The sequence below is a fragment of the Hyla sarda genome, chromosome 2, assembly GCF_029499605.1.
Source record: "Hyla sarda isolate aHylSar1 chromosome 2, aHylSar1.hap1, whole genome shotgun sequence".
NCBI classification, from domain to species: Eukaryota; Metazoa; Chordata; class Amphibia; order Anura; family Hylidae; genus Hyla; species Hyla sarda.
Window position 1 is genome coordinate 355,398,213 of NC_079190.1, and position 20,725 is coordinate 355,418,937.

Here is a 20,725-nt window from a genome sequence, read left to right on the forward strand (position 1 = left end):
TAATGATAGGGCTGCGCTGTCCCCATCGGGGTAAATACTCACATCACCCGCAAGTGCTGCCCTCCTTGTCCTCCTGTTTTTTTGCGGGCCGCCAGAGCTGACACTATACCAGGGGACCTCAAACTTTTTAAACGGGGCCGGTTCAAGGTCCCTCAGACCGTTGGAGGGCCGGAGTTAAAAAAAAAAAAAAAAAAATATATATATATATTGTATGTGAACAAATTCCTATGCACACTGCAGATATCTTATTTTGAAGTGAAGAAATGGGAATAAAGACAATATTTAAAATGAAGAACAAGTAAAGTTAAATCGACAAACTTAACAGTATTTCAATGGGAACTGGGTAGTCGTCCCCCACCCCCCCCCCACACACACAATAGGTGCAGTATAGTCCCACCCCACAATAGGTGCAGTATGTTCCCCCACATAAGTTGCAATATAGTTCCCCCACATTATGTTGGCAGTATAGTTCCCCCCCACATAAGGTGCAATATAGTCCCACACATTAGGATGGCAGTACAGTCCCCCACATTAGGCTGGCAGTATGTTCCGCCACAGGCATACAGCCTCCAGCGATACAGTATGGCTGGAGGCTGTATGCCTGTGTACTGCCCCATTTCAGTGTTCCGACCACTGCTGCGGCCGTAGCAGGATCGGTGGTCAGAACACTGAAGGGACGTGCCGCTGGTAAACACTTGCCTACTACCACCGCGCATCCTTTCTGCTTCTCTGCTCCTGCGCTCGGTTGCTATGGGCGCACGCATGGGATGCCGGTGACGTCGCTGCATGCGCCTGTTTCCGGTGGTCCCTGCGTTTTTAAAGTAAACGCGGGCCGCAGGGACTTAACAGAGCATCTTTCGGAACACATAGATGTCCTGAGACAAAAACGCCTGGCGGGCCGGGTAGATGCGCTCCGCGGGCCGCATGTGTATCTCTATACCGTACGCTGTATCCCCATGCCCAGCCTTCAAAAGGTAAACAAAATAAACTTTAACGCATATTCCTACGTCGGTCTTACGCACTTCCTGGGAACGGGAACGTCTGAGCAGTCAGCCTATCACTGGCCGCATCGATGTTCCGCCTCAGGCTGATAATTCATTCATTCCCGAGGGGGAGGGGCCAAACCGGTATTGCGGTATGTGGAAAAATCCATATTGTGCAGCACAAAAATTTTGGTTTTCAGTATGAACCGGTATACCACTCAACCCTATGTTCACCCACACTATATTGGGTTTAGTGTGGGTGAACTTGAGTTTTCCCTTTTAAGTACAAAGGAAGAAAACTGGTTAAAAGTACGTTCACACATGTATTTTTTTTGCTGCAGTTTTTGCAATTAAATCTTAAGTACTGGGAGGATTATCAGCTGCTGGATGTCAACAGGAAGTTGAGTTGTTCTCTTCAGTCGGACTACAGTGCTCTCTGCTGACACCTCTGTCCATGTCAGGAACTGTCGGGAGCAGGATAGGTTTGCTATGGGGATTTGCTCCTACTCTGCATGGTCAGAGGTGTCAGCAGAGGGCTCTGTGGTCAGACTGAAAAGAACTCAACTTCCGTAGTATCAGGGATGTAGAATTCCTATCGCCCGACGCCAGGCAGGTGAATTTTTCCGGCCATTAGCCCGGCTTTGGGCAAGCTTCGTGCTGGCTCCATACTCTGCAGCCCCCGGCTGTGGAAACTCTCATCCTCAGAATGCAGAGCAGGGGGAGGGGAGATAGGACATGCACAGCTTCTATCTCCCCTACTCTGCATTCTTGCCCCCCGTGCGTCCCCTGCCTTCGCTCCTCCCAGCTCTAGCTTCGGAGAGCTGAGGGGAGGAGCGGTCGCATGTCTGCACGGGGCGCAAGTATCACACCACTGCTAATAGCCCGGCATGTGGCGCTCAGCAGTCTGTATGGATCGGGCTCCGGACTCCTGCCCGCTCCATACTCTGCAGCCGCCAATCGCTGCGGCTGGCTATTAACCCTTTAGATTGCCGCTGTCAAAGCTGACAGTGGCGTCTAAAGGGACATGTGTATGCTCCCTGGTGGGCTAGATCGCCCCCCCCTGCAGCGTGATCGCAGGGGGGTGATCCACTATAGAGGTAGCCAGAGGGCTTACCTCTGTTCCCTGCTGTCCGTGGCTCTGTCATTGATGGGTCCTGGCTGGACTAGGTGCTCTCAATGGATCACAGAGCACACAGATCAATTGAGTTCAATAGAACTCTATTACTCCTAAAAGTCTTAAAGTGTAAAAAGTTTTAAGAGTTTAAAACACACATTATGTTAAAAGTTCAAATCACCCCCTTTTCCTATATAAAAACATGCAAACATAATAAAAATAAACATATTTGGTATCGCTTCGTGTGTAATTGTACAATCTATTAAAATATAACATTATGTATCCCGTACGGTAAATGTAACAAAAAATGCCAAACCCCAGAATTGCAATTTTTATAATATCCCAGAAAAAGTTAGTGATTAAAAAGTCGGATCAATAACAAAATGGTACCAATACAAAAAACTGGTTATGGCGCAAAAAATGAGCCCTCATACAGCCTGGTATGTGGGGGGGGGAGCTACAGGGGTAAAAAAAAATGACAATTAAAAAAAATTGAATAAGTTCCTTTTTTTTTTTTTTTTTTTTTTAATTAGTAAAACATGACGTAAACTATACAAATCTGGTATTGCTGTAATCAGGCGGCATAAAGTATCAAAACAAGTTACCTCAACCGCAAGATAAATGGGGTAGAAAAAACCACCAAATCTGCAAAATTATGTTTTTACTATTTCAATTTCACCTAAATATTTATATTATAATTTTTTATTTTTTTATTGTTCGGAGAATGTTATTGAAAAAGTGTTATGGCTATTATAGGGTGAGGAGGAAAAATGTTTTTTTAGAACATTTCCACACCCCTGAGTATACATCAGCAGATGAGTACTGTTAATAGAAGTCATTTACTAATCTGTTGAACATTCTGGAACCAGTTGAGAAAAAAAATTCCACCAGAGTTTCCCTATAAGCCTGTCCCATACATGCTTAAAGGGGTACTCCCGTGGAAAACTATTTTTCTTTTAAATCAACTGGTGCCAGAAAGTAAAACAGATCTGTAAATTACTTCTATTCAAAAAATCTTAATCCTTTCAGTACTTTTTAGGGGCTTTATACTACAGAGGAAATGCTTTTCTTTTTGGCTTTCTCCTGTCACGACCAGTGCTCTCTGCTGACCTATGCTGTCCATTTTAGGAACTGTCCAGAGAAGCATGTTTGCTATGGGGATTTTCTCCTGCTCTGGACAGTTCCTAACATGGACAGCAGAGAGCACTGTGGTCGTGACAGAAGAGATCCAAAAAGAGAATTTCCTCTGTAGTATACAGCCCCTGAAAAGTACTGGAAGGATTAAGATTTTCCACGGGAGTACCCCTTTAAGGACATGCTTTCAGCAGCCGCAGACCCGCTGGTAATGGCGGACATAAGCAATGGTGCTGATGTCTACCATTAACCCCATGATCAATACAGATCACTGCATCTGTGGCACTTATAATGGCTGATCATATCCCCCAACAGCGTAAAAATGTAAAGTCAAAAATTTCAGCTTTTTTTGTCACATTAAACTACAATTTTTTTTTTTCTTATAAAAAGCAATCAAAAAGTCACATGCAAACTTGGTACCAAAACAAACTACAGATCATGCCCCAAAGAATGAGCCCTCACACATCTCTGAATACGGAAAAATAGTTAGAGATGGTCAAAATAAGGCAATTTTAAACATACTGATTTTGTAAAAAAAAAAAAGCAGTACAATAATATAAAAGTATGTAACCATGGTCATCATTTTAATCGTATTGACCCAGGGAATAATAAACACATGTAATTTTTACCATAGTGTACAGTGTGAAAGCGAAACCCTCCCCCCCCCCCCCAAATTTGCTAAACTATGATTTTTGTTTAAATTTCCTTACACAATTTTTTTTGGGGGGGGGGGGTTTACCATACATTTTAGGGTAAAATGAGTGTCATTATAAAGTACAACTGGTCACTCAAAAAACAGCACTCATATGGGTCTGGGAATGGAAATATAAAGGAGTTATGACTTTTAGAAGGCAAGGAGGAATAAAATTGGCTGAGTCCTTAAGGGGTTAAAGGATAACTCTAGCCAAAACTAACTTATTACTGTGATGTTATTGCAGAGACCTTTGCCCCTCTAATAGAACTATTTGTGGTGGTTTTTTATTTTAACCCCTTAAGGACTCAGGGTGTACCTGTACGTCCTGAGTCCGCTCCCATTCTATAACGCGGGGCCACTGCGTATATGGAAAAATAAGTTATAGGGGTCAGAAGAGGACAATTTTAAACGTATACACTTTCCTGCATGTAGTTATGATTTTTTCCAGAAGTACGAAAAAATCAAACCTATATAAGTAGGGTATCATTTTAATCGTATGGACCTACAGAATAAAGATAAGGTGTCATTTTTACTGAAAAAGTACTGCATAGAAACTGAAGCCCCCAAAAGTTACAAAATGGTGTTTGGTTTTTTGCTTCAATTTTGGCACAGGGTTATGATTTTTTTTTTTAAAGGTAAGGGGGGAAAAAACGGAAAAATGCTCAGTCCTTAAGGGGTTAAATACACTCTATGCTCAGGAGCTGGGTACAGTTTACATATAGACCCTGTAGGTGAGTTTGTTCAAGAGCACCTCTGAAAGTCACAGTAAAATATACAGCACCATACATGACTGGCCTCTTCGCATATACTATCTTTAGGTTTTAAAATAACAAGTTGTTTTTGAAACTGTGGTGTGGTTCAGATGAGCTGTTGTACTGTTTTGTGGGCCCTTTAGCTGGTAGGGGCCTTGCTTTAGGGAACAATGATGGTGAACATCATTGCAAGAAATCAGACACAACTGTTGCACTATTGAAATGTTACCATCATAGGCCAACCACCACCACCACCACCTTTGCACAGGATAGTTAGTGACTGCTGGGACTTCCACCAATCACAATAAATGACCCAGTAAATGTGTGGTACTGCTCCATTCAGCTGAAGAAAAGTACTGTACTGTGCTCAATTGTCTCTAGAGTCTCCCCCACCCCCCCGTGATCACTCAGACGCTTATCACCAGTGACTTTGGTAGGGAAGACTCAGTTTAATAGGAAATGCGTATGTACTACACTGTTTTTGTAACATAGAAGTTGTTTATACTTCGTTCTTAGGTTTTAAGCCAGAATAGCTTAGGATTGTGGCCTAGCAACAGGCAGTGGGTGACAGCCAAAACTTTTCACTCATGTGGAGCTCTCTCATTTGGTAGGAGGCCTGGTTTGCAGTGACACTGTTCTAGCTGCCACAAAGTTGGCATTTTGGACCCACACTTGTTTGATCTCTTGCACCATGTGGGTAAGCTTACACTGGATTCAAAGCTGCAGACTTGATCTCTGAATTTGTGCAGCTAAATTCTATAGTGGATGAGATTTTAGGAGTCTTCTCCTCATGCTGTGGACTTTATCCCATGTTAGAAAAGAACAAGCTAAAACATAAATCTTAGTCTCATGCTTGACAGTACAGAAAAACGTTTGGCAGTCTTCAACTCTCCCATAGAGATATATGGAGGGGATGTGGCTATGGGCGGGGGCGTGATGCTCTGCAAGAGAGCGGGGGCTCCTTACAGACGAGGGCTGGGCAGTATACCGGTTCATAACTAAATTTTTGTGCTGCATGATATGAATCTTAACCAATACCGGTTTGGCCCCTCCCCCTCAAATGAATTATCAGCCCAGCGCTGGGAACTAATATGTGGCCCATGAGTGCTGTTCTGCTCTGTACTGTCAGGCATGAGAAATGTCCTTTTCAAACCTATTTTAAAAAGTAATCTGAACCTATTTAGATGAAAAGTGGAGCAATTGCCCATAGCAACCAATCAGATCGCTTACCTAACTTTTGGTTAACTTTTCCTCTGCACAGGTTTTGATCTAAACAAGTGTAACTTCTAGAACTAGGTCAGGAGCATTGGACTCTAGTTGAGTCACACTACAAGAAATAAGGCCTGGCCGGAAAGGATATTCAATCACAGGAGGTATGACACTTGGGCCTAAGGACTTAAAACTGTCTGGTACTCCCTAACCCACTAAGACCTGTTCCTAAGGGGTATAATTGGCCTTTGGAACATTATTCTAAGGGCCCTGTTCTCAGTAGAGATGAGCAAAGTTAGTGACTCAATTTTGTCACGAACCTAGTAGCTCGGCAGTTACTAACTTTATCCTACATAATTTAGTTCAGCTTTCAGGCGCTCCAGGCTGGAAAAGTCCTAGGAGAGTCTCAGCCCACCGGAGTGCCTGAAAGCTGAACAAATTTATATAGGATAAAGTTAGCAACTGCCGAGCTGAGAAGTTTGTGAGGAATCAAATCACTGTAACTTTGCTCACCTCGAATTACCAGCCTAGGTACTGGAGTCCTATCACAAGACATTTGTGGAAACAACATAATGGAAATCCTTGTTCCCTGCATTACTCGGCACCGGAGATAGTTCCCCAGTTGCTGCTGGAGGGGATTGGAAAGATTTTACATAAAGAACTTCGCAGGTTTAGAGAGGATCTAAATGTAACATCTCCTTGTGTTATTGAATTGGGATCTAATAGGCCACATCTGATTTAATAGGGAATGTGTATGAGGTCAGTCATCATGTTGCAATATCTCATAAGGAGATGCTAATTGATGGGAGAAGTTTAACAGGTTATTACCAACCTCTAGATATATATGTAACTATGTTTGTTTGCTACCTGACTGGGTGGATATGTGTTTGACACCTTTACACTTATTCATGGATGATAAAAGTCATGCACCACAGTCCTAGAAATATCCGTAAAGGGGTAATGGCACAATTTACTACTTATCTCCAATCTAGGGGTTGTCTGATCATGGGGGTCTGACTGCAATGCACACAGTCACACCTAACTTTCTGTGATTTTTGCTTTTAGATGCTCTTTACTAATGTGTATTTATGCCTTAGTCTAGTTAACATTATGCAGTGGTTATGAATTTTTAATGTGCAGCTCTAAATATCCTCAGTGGGGGGGGGGGGATCTTCCTGAGTGAACTTGTACAGTGTGAAAAAACACGTCCATTCACTTAACTGTTTTGGTATTGTGAAGGTGACTTAAAGTCACATTGTAAAGTTACCTGTCATGTCAAGTAGCCCATTCTGTGTTTTTGAAGTAGTTTCTGACACTTTGCTAAATTGCCTGAAAACTTCTGCCCCCTAAGGCTAACGAAATACTTGTTTTCTTTCTCCAACTTTGTACCTAGTTACAAGATACTTATATGTACTTATCTGTTAGACCTATTTAAATAGACTAGTCGACCACGTGCAGTGCTATATGGTGTTTCGCCTATTCTGTGCTGCTCCATGGGGAGAATACATTTTTATATCATTATTCTATTTTCCACAGGTGGTATGCTTAGTGTTTTGACTGAAATCTTAAAGGAGTACTCTGGAGCGCTGGTACTTTAAAACAAAAAAAATAAAAATTACCTCATCTGATGGCTCTTTCAAAGACCTTTCCAACGATACCTCATTTGTCAAATTTGGCCCAGCCATTCGCCTGTAATTGCCACCTGTAGCAGTAAGCAGCCATGTCATAAAGACTACATTTCCCATGACTCCCTGCGCCAGCTTCCTGTTAGCTGCTGCTCCCACCCACCCCCCAGGAAATTATAATAAAGTTCCTTCCCTCCTTCCATGTGCCCACTAGTGCAGTGTTTGCCAACTAGGGTGCCTCCAGCTGTTGCAAAACTACAACTCCCAGCTACTAATTGCAGGTATACCATTGCAAAATACAAATAAAAAATACCCCATAGGTGACTACACACATCTGCAAGTCCTAATCATATGAATGAAGCAGTGGTGGAAATTTCTGCAACAAATATGCTTTGTGAATTCACCCTAAGGGTCTAGTTCAGTGGTTCATAACCTGGGTTCGATCGAACCCCAGGGGTTCGGTGAGTCAGTCCCGGGGGTTCGGCGGGGGAGGTCGCAACAGGACAGGCAAACCAAGCAATTGCTTGGGGCCCCCGAGCTGGCCCAGGGCCCCGAGCAGAGCCGGTGTTTGGCCATCCTGTAGCGATGGGGAAATCCTCCCCCATCACTATTAACTCACTGCGGCCCCGCATTAAGTTTAAAAACGCAGGGCCGCCGGGACATGGCGCACGCCGGAATCACTGACGTCCCGTGTGTGCTCCCATGGAAATAAAGGCGCCGAGGATCGGAGGATAGAGAAGGAGGAAGACACGCGCTGGCCAGCTTAAGTTTTCATCTTCATTTCATCTTCGGTGCTCAGACCACCGGTCCCGAGACCTACTGCTATAGCCAGAGTGGTGGTCGGAGCACTGAAGTGCACAGTACACAGGCATACAGCCTCCAGCCATACATTGCATATGGCTGGAGGCTGTATGTCTGTGGGGAAACACTGCCGGCATCAGTGGTCTTCAACCTGTGGACCTCCAGATGTTTCAAAACTACAACTCCCAGCATGCCCGGACAGCCGTTGGCTGTCCGGGCATGCTGGGAGTTGTAGTTTTGCAACATCTGGAGGTCTGCAGGTGGAAGACCACTGGCCTGCCTAATGTGGGGGGGGGGGGGGGGGGGGAATACTGCCTGCACCTAATGTGTCTTAATGGTCTTGTTCATTTTGTGCACCTATGTATAAATATATATCGTACTTCAATATATACCTCCTATGTTTTGAATTTAAAAAAAATCATATTTAATTTTTCCAATTAAGAGGGGTTCGGTGAATGCGCATATGAAACTGGTGGGGTTCAGTACCTCCAACAAGGTTAAGAACCACTGGTCTAGTCACATGGCGGAGTTGTGCCCAAATTAAAGCCCATAGACTTCTATGAGATTCCGCACTCCCATTCAACCTTCTGAAGTTCTACAAGTGGAATTTCAGAAGGTTGAATGGTAGTGCGGAATCCCAGAAGTCTATGGGCTTTAATTTGAGGCGGAAATTCTGCCATGTGAATAGGCTCTAAAGAACTATAGCTGAGAAACACGGATTTAGATGAGAAGTGTTTAATAGGCTTGTTGTTCCAGGTTCAGCATTTTCAGTAGTAACTGTACAAAGTGCATAGGTGAATGAAGGTTGCAAAGTGTTTTGGAGAAGTTAACCTTGGGGTGTAAGTCACAATGGTGAAAGTTTCCGGTCATCGCTTTACTATTATGATTCTATAACTACAAACCCACAATAAAAAAAAAAATACAGGTGGAAAATGAGCATTATATTTGGCCACATTTAGGTCAAATCCAAGTGTACCTACTTTGTATAGTAGCATTTCATAAATATATGTGAGTTGAATGGATGCTCTTGAGTAGTGCTTTGTTTGGGGGTACATGCAGTTGCCCATGGAAAGCAATCAGATCTTTTTTTCATTTTTCACAGGTCTTTTAAAAAAAATTTTTGATAAATCTCCCCCATGATTTGCATACTGAATGGTTCACTTGAATAGAACACACAAACGCTGATGCAACACACGCTCAATGTGTTGGCCCACTTTGATATTAAGCAAAGTCTGGTGTTTGCTTACACTTTGCTTAACAAGTGGTAAATGTGTTGTGGTTTTTCAGAGAGAATCTTTGTTACATACCAGGTGCATACATTTTTTTTAATTTTTATTTTTTATATATAAACTACACATTCAGATCCTCCCTTTATTTTATGTTGCGGCCTTGGGATTTAGAAAAAAAATTCACCAAATATTCCGTAATGGCAAAGTGAAAATTCCTATAATATTTTGACAAATCAGTTAGTTGCCAGAGTGACTGGGAATTTCATGCTGGTACCAAGGTTTGGTCAGCCCTTCCAATTAAAAATATTGCCCAAACACTTGGCTAATCCTGGATGGGTGCATTGTGCCAGAGATGCAGATGAAGGTAGGGTAGTTGAGCAGCGTATAGAGATTAGATGCAGCACATCTCCATCCAGCACTGGGCCAGTTATGTCTAAAGTGATGCTGTTCAGTGCAGACCTGCTGGTAGCCAGTAGTAGTTTCCCTTTTTAAGGGTATGTTCATAAATGTGCATATTGATGGAGGTTTGGCAGCACCGGCTCTAGTTATGTACTAGGAAAGGCCTTGTTGCTCTTCTGTTTTCCCATTCCTGATGCTCCTTTTGTTTTACAAAGGCCCCTTGCCATGTATCGCTGCCGCAGCGATGTGATAGGATCCGGATATGCTAGAATGAATATCCATGTGGCCACTCCTATGTGCTTAACATATTGTTATCCTATTGGAAATCTTTTTATTGCTAAAGCTTGATAGAATATGCTCAATATTGTGCAGTATTGTCAATAACCATTGTATAGCTGAAACCCCCTCCCTTTAAATGATGTCCTGTGCTATTTCTAACCTGGAACCATCTGATGTGAATGCTTAATCCAGCCATGTGGTCTCTTCAACTATAAATGCTTGTCCTTGTCACGAGACTTCGTGGTAACTTGAACAATTCCAGAGCTTGTTCTAGTCTCACTTACTCTTGTGCTAGTGCCAGGGCATACTTCAGCCTAGAGAGCTGCGTCTGGTTTAAAGGAGCCATGGCTCTGTAGAGCTTTAGGGGCAGGCTTGTGGATTGTTTTTTGAGGTATGTGACTGGAAACCATTATCGGAAAGAAACTCCTCATGACATTAGATCTGTAGAAGTATTACCAGAAATATAACTTTCCATACATAGACCTTTTGTTAGAGGTTTCTCCACGGATCCTGAACATTAACCCTATTTATAACCTTTAGAGGTGCCGGATCATTAGGTTTCTGCTTGCTAGGTGAGTTTGCCAAGAATGGTGTTTGTTGGGTTTTACTGTGCGCTGCAGGTTTAGAGGACTTTGTTTATATAAAAAAAAGTTAACTAGTTACTAGAAGGGGGAAAAAAGCTTGCTCAAAAACTAGTGAAGTATTTGGGTTCAAATGTATAAAGCCAGACCTACACTGCAACGTTTTGTAGCACTAAAAGATTTACTTTAGCGATCAATTGACAGCCTTAGTCCTCAACATTGCCATAGTCCACAAGATTGCACATAACTGTAGCCTTGATGAACAAAGACATGGGTTCAAATGGCTGGAAATGCTCAACCCCAAATGCAGTTGTGCATTTATGCTGAGGGAGCAGATCCTGCCCTTGTGGGCCAGTGCTAGGGGCGTTCCCCAGCCTAAAAAATACATACAATGGGGGATGTCTGCAGCAAAGTACCACAATGGCATTTTACATTAGATGAACAGTGTAGATGTGTAACATATAGAATACATAAATGTAGGTGCACTACTGTGGTAGATGTAGACAAAGACATATGACTAACCCTCAAAATGATGTTAAAATTGAGACATCAGCCAGTATATCCTTATATGAAGGACATACCCCCAAAGCCCACACACAAACGCCATGGTTTCTCAAGTGGCACTGGGACCTAACACTAAACCTACCTGTACCGTATGGGCAATACCAGGGGCTAGTTGGCAGTTACAGCGGCATTAGGTCCGATACAGCCTGCTCCGCACATATACAGTGGGAGGAAGGCTATGATCCCCACCCAAGTAAGGTGGACTGTAGCTTGATGGTCAAAATTGATCATGTAGGGCTACCAAAAGTCAGCATAGCCCTGGCCTAAATTGTATTCTATTTTGGTTGTTATGGTTATGGTTATTTTGGAGTAATATTAAAACTGGTTTCAACATTGATCTTAAGTGTTGTGGTAGGTAACGGTGCATCCCTTAAAGGACAACTGTAGTGGTACCGTTTTACATATGCCTGTGCCCGAGCCTCAAAAATAAACAAAATTAACTCATACATACCTTCCTACGAGCCCCCGTTGGTCCGGCACAGCCCTCACGATCCGGCAGTGCTGACATCATTCCACTTCCTGGGGACGCCGCAGAGCCTTCGGCGTATCAGCGGCCGTAGCGAAGTCCCGCCCCGGCTGGTGATGGGCTGAGCGACTGTCATTTAAGAAGCTGGCCAGAGCTCCTTACATGACAGTCGGCTCAGCCCATCACCAGCCGGGGCGGGACATTGCTACGGCTGGTGATACGCCGACGGCTCTGCGGCGTCCCCGTCCCCAGGAAGTGGAATGATGTCAGCACTGCCGGACTGTGAGGCCTGTACCGGACCGACGGGGGCTTGTAGGAAGGTATGTATGAGATTTTTTTTTTTGGTCAAGCTGACCATTCATGATCTATGATGCCAGACAAAGGATGAACATTCTTGCCAGGAATGATTTGTAGGGACCACCATGGTCTCCTGTGCAGGGCCGCAGCTACTTGCCTATCCTTGCACACTTTCCCCACCTTACTGGACAGCAAGTGACAATCTGCTCAACAAATTACCACACCTTTGCATCTTATGGGTCAATTTACACGTCCTAATTTTTGGCTGCAAAGTCTGCTGCTGCAAAAAATGACTACTGTAAGGGCTTTATTTTACATGGGGCTAATATCTACTGATCTCACCCTGTGTAATAGGGTCTCATGAACAATTCAGTGATCGTTTATGTAGCCAACTTCACCCATTGCTCAAACTGGTAGGGTTAGGCCATGTAATCAGACCCCCCCCCCCCCCCCCCCCCCCCCTGCGCATACGGCTTTTGCTGTGGTTCTGCCACAGTACAAATCTTCATATGGACAAGACCTGAGTGTTCAGATCACTTATCATTATGTGCTATGTTCTCACTAAAGTGGGTCAGTGTTCTTGGTCCACTCCTCTGCCAGTGTACTGATCCCTATTTAATTCTAAGAAGGTATTAAAAAAAAAAAAATTAACCGCAATGGTTTGGGAGAATGTGTGTTTGAAACTTTGCATTCTTAAGAGCAGCCCCTAGCCTTTATCATGTCAAGCTAAACGTTTGACTGTATGGCCATTTTAACTACTTAAAACTGCGTCCGGTCCCGGTATGTAACACGGAGTCACGGCCATACCAGGTCGATCCTGGTGGCTAACGAAAGCCGGGACCCTGGGCTAATAGCGCATGGCACAACGATCAGTGCTGCACGCTATTAATCCTTTAGATGCGGCGTTCAAAGTTGATCGCCGCGTGTAAAATGAAAGTGAAAGCTTCCTGGCAGCTCAGTCGGGCTGATCGGGAACATCAGTGAAATCTAACGGAGGTCCCCTTACCTGTGTCCAATCAGCGACTAATTGCTCCAAGCCTGAAATCCAGGCTTGAGCAGTTGACCGCCAATAACTAATCTTTGCCATGTCAATGCACGGCAATTATCTGTGTAGCAGATCAGTGTGTGCAGTGTAATAGCCACTAAGGGGCTATAACACTGCAAAAAGTGTGGGGAAAAAAGTTAAAGAACATTTAACCCCTTCCCTAATAAAAGTAAGAATCACCCCCTTTTTCCCATTTTAATAAAACTATGTAAATGAAAATAGAAATAAACGTGTGGTATCGCGGCGTGCGGAAATGTCCGAGCTATAAAAATATATAGTTAATTAAACCGCACAGTCAATGGCGTAGGCGCAAAAAAATTCCAAAGTCCAAAATAGAGTACTTTTGGTCACTTCTTATATCATGAATGAATAAAAAGTAATCAAAGTCCGATCAATATAAAAATGGTACCAATAAAAACTTCAGATCACAGTGCAAAAAAATTTAGCCCTCATACCGGCCCGTATGTGGGGAAAAATAAGTTACAGGGGTCAGAAGATGACAATTTTAAACGTATAAATTTTCCTGCATGTAGTTATGATTTTTTTCAGAAGTACGACAAAATTAAACCTATATACGTAGGGTATCGTTTTAATCGTATGGACCTACAGAATAAAGATAAGGTGTCATTTTTACCGAAAAATGTACTGTGTAGAAAAGGAAGCCCCCAAAATTTACAATGGCATTTTTTTTATTCAATTTTGTCGCACAATGAAATTTTTTTTTCCCGCTTTGCCGTGGATATTTTGGTAAAATGACTGTCACTGCAAAGTAGAATTGGTGGCGCAAAAAACAAGCCATAATATGGAATTTTTGGTGCAAAATTGAAAGCATTAGGATTTTTAGAAGGTGATGAGGAAAAAATGAGAGTTCAAAAATGGAAAAACCCTACGTTCTTAAAGGGGTACTCCGCCCCTAGACATCTTATCCCCTATCCAAAGGATAGGGGATAAGATGTCGGATCGCTGGGGTCCCGCTGCTGGGGACCCCCTGGATTGCAGCTGCTCTGTGCGTAATGAAGGGTGATACAGGGGACGGAGCAGCGTGATGTCATGGCTCCGCCCCTCATGATGTCACAGCCCGCCCCCTTAATGCAAGTCTATGGCGGGGGCGTGCCGTGCCCTCCCATAGACTTGTATTGAGGGGGCGGGCCGTGATGTCACAAGGGTCGGAGCCGTGACGTAACGATGCTCCGGCCCCTGTATCGCCCATCATTACGTGCAGAGTGAACTCGCTCTGTGCAGTAATAGTGCATGCCGCAGCGGCGATCCCTGGGGTCCCCAGCCTCTGGATAGGGAATAAAATGTCTAGGGGCGGAGTACCCCCTTTAAGGGGTTTATAGTAGGGATCGACCGATTATCGGCCGATAATCCCGATTTTGGGCAGTATCGGAAATTACCTTGCCGATAAGCCGATAATGCACCGCGTCGCACCCCCCACCGTAGTGCTGGGGGGTTTACCGGTATGTATTTTTGCCCATACCGCTATACTGGTCGGGCCCCTCCCCCACCCTCCGAGTCAATAATTTTTTTTTTTTAACTTAACAGTAATGGGGGTGGTCCGGGCCATCCAACCTTCCTGTAGTGTCCGGCGGCATTCTGGGTGGAGGGTGAACCGGTCCGGGCTGTCCTTCTCCGGGGGTGCTCTTCTCCACTCCAGGCAGGCTCCAGCCTAGTACGCTCCATAGACGCCGCTACATAGACGTCAGGCGCACCGCTGTGCATGGGCGTCACTGCGCAGCGGCGTGTCTGCTGCGTTACTAGGCCAGAGCCTGCCCGGAGTGGAGAAGAGCACCCCTGGAGAAGGACAGCCCGGACCGGTTCACCCTCCACCCGGAATGCCGCCGGACACTACAGGAAGGAAGGATGGCCCGGACCACCCTAACAGGCAGGGGGAGAGAAGCGGGTGGTGGCGGCGGCCTATGGCATCGCAAAAGCCACTGCAGTGCATTGGTTTAAAGCGCCCGCTTTAAATCAATGATCTGCAGCGGTGTCGCGGGGGGATAAATAGCCGATAACTTATACCGGAATATCGGTATAAGTTATCGGCTATCGGCCCTAACCTCCACCGATTACCGGTATCTGCCCTAAAAAGATATCGGCCGATCCCTAGTTTATAGGAGTACAGATGATGTGAAGGCTGTGCAGTAAACAGCAGGATTCTTTTATCTCAGATTAAGATCAGAGTTGTGAGGAAGTCTTGTGTTCTAGCGTCTTTGATCACAGAACTGCAATATAACATACACCAGGAGATCCCCTATTAGATTAGTAACAAAGCAATAGCAGCAGAATCTGCAATAGGTTATTTTTTTGTACACTTACAACAGATACATGTGTATGGGAAATGTGCATGTAGTAGTTCCATATTTGCTTCCGTTTTTCACATGTTGTTGGTGTCACTGCCTTACGTTACCAGCAGACCAGCCCTTTGTGACTAAGCAGCCACACGTCATCCTCCTAGGAAATTGTTCATAGCCAGAATAAAGCCCCATGTGCTTTACTAAAGGAAAACCCTATGGTTAGTCTGTTAAGCACGTCCTGCACGTACATTGCAGCAGTGTCAAGTATCACTAAAGCCTCAGTCCATGCTCCTGCTGCAGTAGAAGTTTTCTGCTTGTTCCGGGTTGCTGAAATGCTAGCTCAGAGGTTTCCCCATCTGACCCCTATATCCTGAGATATAGATGTATAATTTTTTTTCTTCTTTCCTCTTTTAGAGACCTGTTAATTCAGCAGATGTCCACATCCTCTCATTGCTTTATCATTTTTCTGTTTATTGGTCAAATGCTCAGTCTTATGCTATAAACTTCTTTTGCTACCTGGGGCAAATTGTAGGGGCAACATCCACTGCACAAAGAGGCTCTGAACAAAGTGTATAACGATAGATATCAGTAAACATCAGAAACAAAAAAACAAATTACAACTGATAAACAAACATACTTGTAGTTGACAGTAAAAGAAAACATGGTGTTGCACCCTAACCCATGGCAGGAGACGTCCAGAACCGCATTCACTGCTTGTTCTGGAGGCAAACATGTGTTCAAATCTAATTTTACTATTTAAAGGGGTACTCCGCCCATAGACATCGTATACCCTATCCAAAGGATAGGGGATAAGGTGTCTAAGATGTCGTCGCTCCGTGCCTGATGACTGGCGATGCGGGGCGGAGGCTAGTGACGTCAAGCCCTGCTCGTGACATTACGGCCATGCCCCCTTAATGAAAGTCTATGGGAGGGGCGTGATGGCAGCAGATGGGGATCTGGAGGTCTCTTTTTAAAAATCATGAGTTTTTATTTTCTATAGTGCAGCTTAGGCTGTTAGAGAATACCGTATTTTTCGCCGTATAAGACGCACTTTTTCTTCCCCAAAACTGTGGGGGGGAGGAAGTTGGTGTGTCTTATACGGCGAATACACACCTATCGCGGCGGTCCCTGCGGCCATCAACGGCCGGACCCGCGGCTAATACAGGACATCACCGATCGCGGTGATGCCCTGTATTAACCCTTCAGACATGGCTATCAAAGCTGACCGCCGCATCTGAAGTGAAAGTGACACTATCCCGGCTGCTCAATCGGGCTTTTCGGGACCGCCGCAGGGAAATTGCGGCGTCCCGAACAGCTTACAGGACACCAGGAGGGAACTTACCTGCCTCCTCGGTGTCTGCTTTGTGCCGGGATCCCCTGCATGGTCGGCGCTCTCCTTCGATGTCATCACGCCGTCCCGTCATCCAATAGGAGCGTATGGATCCCGGGGAAGAAGACGTCCGGAGAGGCGGTGGGGACACATGAGTACTACCTCCCTATCCAGTGGTCTTCAACCTGCGGACCTCCAGATGTTGCAAAACTACAACTCCCAGCATACCCGAACAGCCGTTGGCTGTCCGTGCATGCTGGGAGTTGTAGTTTTGCAACATCTGAAGGTCCACAGGTTGAAGATAACTGTTGGGTCCAGAATCCTTTTTTTTTTTTTTTCCCCTCTAGATTTTGCACCTTTAAAATTGGGTGCGTCTTATATGCCGGTGTGTTCTATGGGACGAAAAGTACGTTAATTCATCTTTTATGGTTTATGCCTTTTTTCTTATCACATTTTATTTTTCTCCTGATGTGCCAGCCATGGGATATTCTCCATTATTATTTACAAATGCACAATGTGGGCTCTAATGCAGCCTACATTTCCCATGAATCTTCTGCCTTTGCCATTGGAGATGGTCATCTCATTAGGGTGCTAGAGGTCACCCAGGTAAACTCAAGTGGGTTAGTGTCAGTTTTTGTTGTGCAGTTTGTTTTCTTGGTGCAAAATTTAAATTTTCTTTAATTTTGCAACATGGCAAATCTGATGCGCTGTGAACATAAACATCAGTGTGAATGGGTCTTCCGTGAGATCCTTTCACACTGAGCAAATTCAGCGCCGGACAACTCTGCCGCTGAAATTGTTCCGCACAAAGAAAACATGTTCATTCTTTGCACAAAGTCCGCGAGCACTGCATAGCCGTCTGGCGGCCGCCAGAATGGAATCTCCGCTCGCGGAATTCTGCTAACAGAGAATGTTCACAATCCGTAGTGTGAACATAACCGAAGTCAAATTGTGTACTGACCATAAAGCACGAAGATTTGGAGAGTCTGGCTGGTGATCACATGACAGTTAAAGTAAGGAAACCCATAGATGCAGCTATGCTAAAATAAAGCAAACTTAGGGCTAGTAACTACATATAGGCAAAAACAGTAATTGAACCCACTTATTATGGCATCGACCCACTTGTATAAATGAAGTGTAAACTGCTATGTTTTGGTAATCCTTAAATCTCATTTGGACCCACCCATTCATTTTATCCTCTGCCTTTTTGTCTCCTGAGAATTAATATTGTTCTTTATAAGGAACATCCACCCATGTTTGTACATGGGGTGTAGCTAGTTAGATTTTTCACATTACTGACCTGCAAAACAGAGAGAACAGATAAGAGCTTCAATTGTAATACTGTATATGGGTTTTAGTGGAGCTTTTACTCCTGAACTCCCGGTACACTGCTGAAAATATTTAAGGGGTACTCCAGCATAGAACTTCTTTGAACAGTCATCCTCATGCTGCCAGCATTAAAACGAACTAGTAAGAGTTACACCGCTACCCCTCGACTCCCAGCAATACACAGAATCCTCACCAATGGAGCAAGCACAGGGGTGTCATGAGAACAATGCAGTAGCCTAGAACTGGTGACCTCTATTGGGCACTGGAACCGCGTCCGTGTGAAGTTCATCAATATCCAACAAGAGATAAATGAAGGGCATCACTCACCGGAGTTGCAGTGTCAAAGCGATCTTTATTGTAGATGCAGCATAACGGGGTGCGCGGACGATGTCTTAAAGGGGTACTCACGTGGAAAATTTTTTTTTTTTTTTTTAAATCTGGTGCCAGAAAGTTACAGATTTGTAAATTACTTCCATTAAAAAAATCTTAATCCTTCCAGTACTTATTAGCTGCTGAATACTAATATTTTGGAACACAGGGCTCTCTGGACAGTTCTTAAAATGGACAGATGTCAGCAGAGTAGGAGAAAATCCCCATAGCAAACATAGGCTGTTCTGGACAGTTCCTAAAATGGACAGAGATGTCAACAGAGAGCACTGTGGTCATGTCAGCAGAGAGCTCTGTGTTCCAAAAAGAAAACCATTTCCTCTGTAGTATACAGCCCCAGTGTACATGTGTGTGTATATGTAGTGTTTTACTCTTTATTTTATGTTATTGTAGTGTTTTTAGGTTACATTCACACTGGAGGCAGATTACACTGAGTCTCCTGCTAGGAGTTTGAGCTGCGGAAAATTTGCCGCAGCTCAAACTTGAAGCGGGAAACTCACTGTAATCTGCCGCCAGTGTGAATGTAGCCTGTACATTCACATGGGAGGGGGTCAAAACTACAACTCCCAGCATGCGCTGACAAACCATGCATGCTGGGAGTTGTAGTTTTGCAACAGCTGAACGCACACTGGTTGGAAAACCTTGAGTTAGGTTCTATGACCTAACTCAGTATTTTCCAACCAGTGTGCCTCCAGCTGTTGCAAAACTACAACTCCCAGCATGTACTGATTGCGGAAGGGCATGCTGGGAGATGTAGTTATGCAAGGCTGGAGGCACGCAAGTACAACTCCCAGCATGCCAAGACAGCCTTATGCTGTTCCTGAATGATGGGAGTTGTAGTTTTGCAAGATTTAGAGGGGGTTCAGGTTGTAAATCACTGTCCAGTGGTCTCTAAACTGTGGCCCTCCAGATGTTGCAAAACTAAAAGTCCCAGCACGCCCACACAGCAAACAGCTGTCAGGGCATGCTGAGAGTTGTAGTTTTGCAACATCTGGAGGGATACAGTTTGAGACCACTGCATAGTGATCTACAACCTGAACCCCTCTAAATATTGCAAAACTACAAGTCCCAGCACACCCACACAGCAAACAGCTGTCTGGGCATGCTGGGAGTTGTAGTTTTGAAACATCCGGAGGGCCACGGTTTAGAGACCACTGTAAACTGTGGCCCTCCGGATGTTGCTAGGCAACAACTCACCTGGCAGGACCCGGATGAATTGCTGCCGCCGCATGTGGGGGATCCCCGCATGGAGGATCGCGCTCTGGGATCCAGGTAAGGGACCTTCGGCGCCAGTCCCTGGACAGTTCCCCCGTTTTGCCCATCAATAGGTGGGCAAAGCGGGGGAACCGAACCTTAAACCCCCCCCCCCCCCCCCCCCCTCCCCCGGTCTGCTATCGGTCGGACGCTCCGGCCGACCAATAGGAGGGGTGGCACCCCTGCCACCAAACTCCTATCCTTTCAGGGGGATCGAGGGTGTCTCGGACACCCCGATCCCTCTTATTTTCCGGGTTACCGGGTGACCCGTATGACCCGGAATCGCGCAGATCGCAGGTCTGAATCGACCTGCGATTTGCGCCCATCGCGGTCTCTCGGGACCCCCTCGGCGATGTGCCGGCATGTCTGCAGTTAGATAACAGCAGTCATCCCGGCCCGATCACCGCTACCGTTGACGCGGCGCTCCCGGAACCCTGCGACGTACATGTACGTTGCCGCACACCAAGTGACACTTTGCGGCGTCGTACATGTACGTCACACGTCGTGAAGGGGTTAAGACAGTCTATGCATGCACCCTGTTATGCTGAGTCTACAATAAAGATTACCGTGACACTGCAACTCGATGAGTGACACCCTTAACTTATCCCTTGTTGGATAAAAACAACAAACTAGACTTGCCTGGTATTGCTGCTCCCCCTCCTCTGCTGTATTCTTTCTGGTGGTTGTTGTGTCACACTACTGTATAGATAATTGTTGGGGGGGGGGCGACAGCGATGTCCTGCCTGGACTGATGACGGGCTGATCAGCAGTGGGGCCACTGGTTGTCCTTTTTGGTGCTGGGGCCTGATGTCACACTGCCTTAGCTGCTGATTAGCGGTCTGACATGTTGACAACCAGCAGAGGACTGTAGTGCAATACTGGGGCGCAGTGGCAACAGGAAAGTCAAGTTCTTCTATTCCATGTGTAATCTGGGAAAATTATGCCACTAGAATACA

At 45.0% G+C, this 20,725-nt stretch overlaps 1 protein-coding gene across 1 annotated transcript in view; it reads left to right on the plus strand.

Moving 5' to 3' along the window:
* The window catches only part of SLC16A1 (solute carrier family 16 member 1), a 35,637-nt gene that overhangs the window by 3,536 nt on the left and 11,376 nt on the right, over positions 1-20,725 (plus strand). The window lies entirely within an intron of this gene.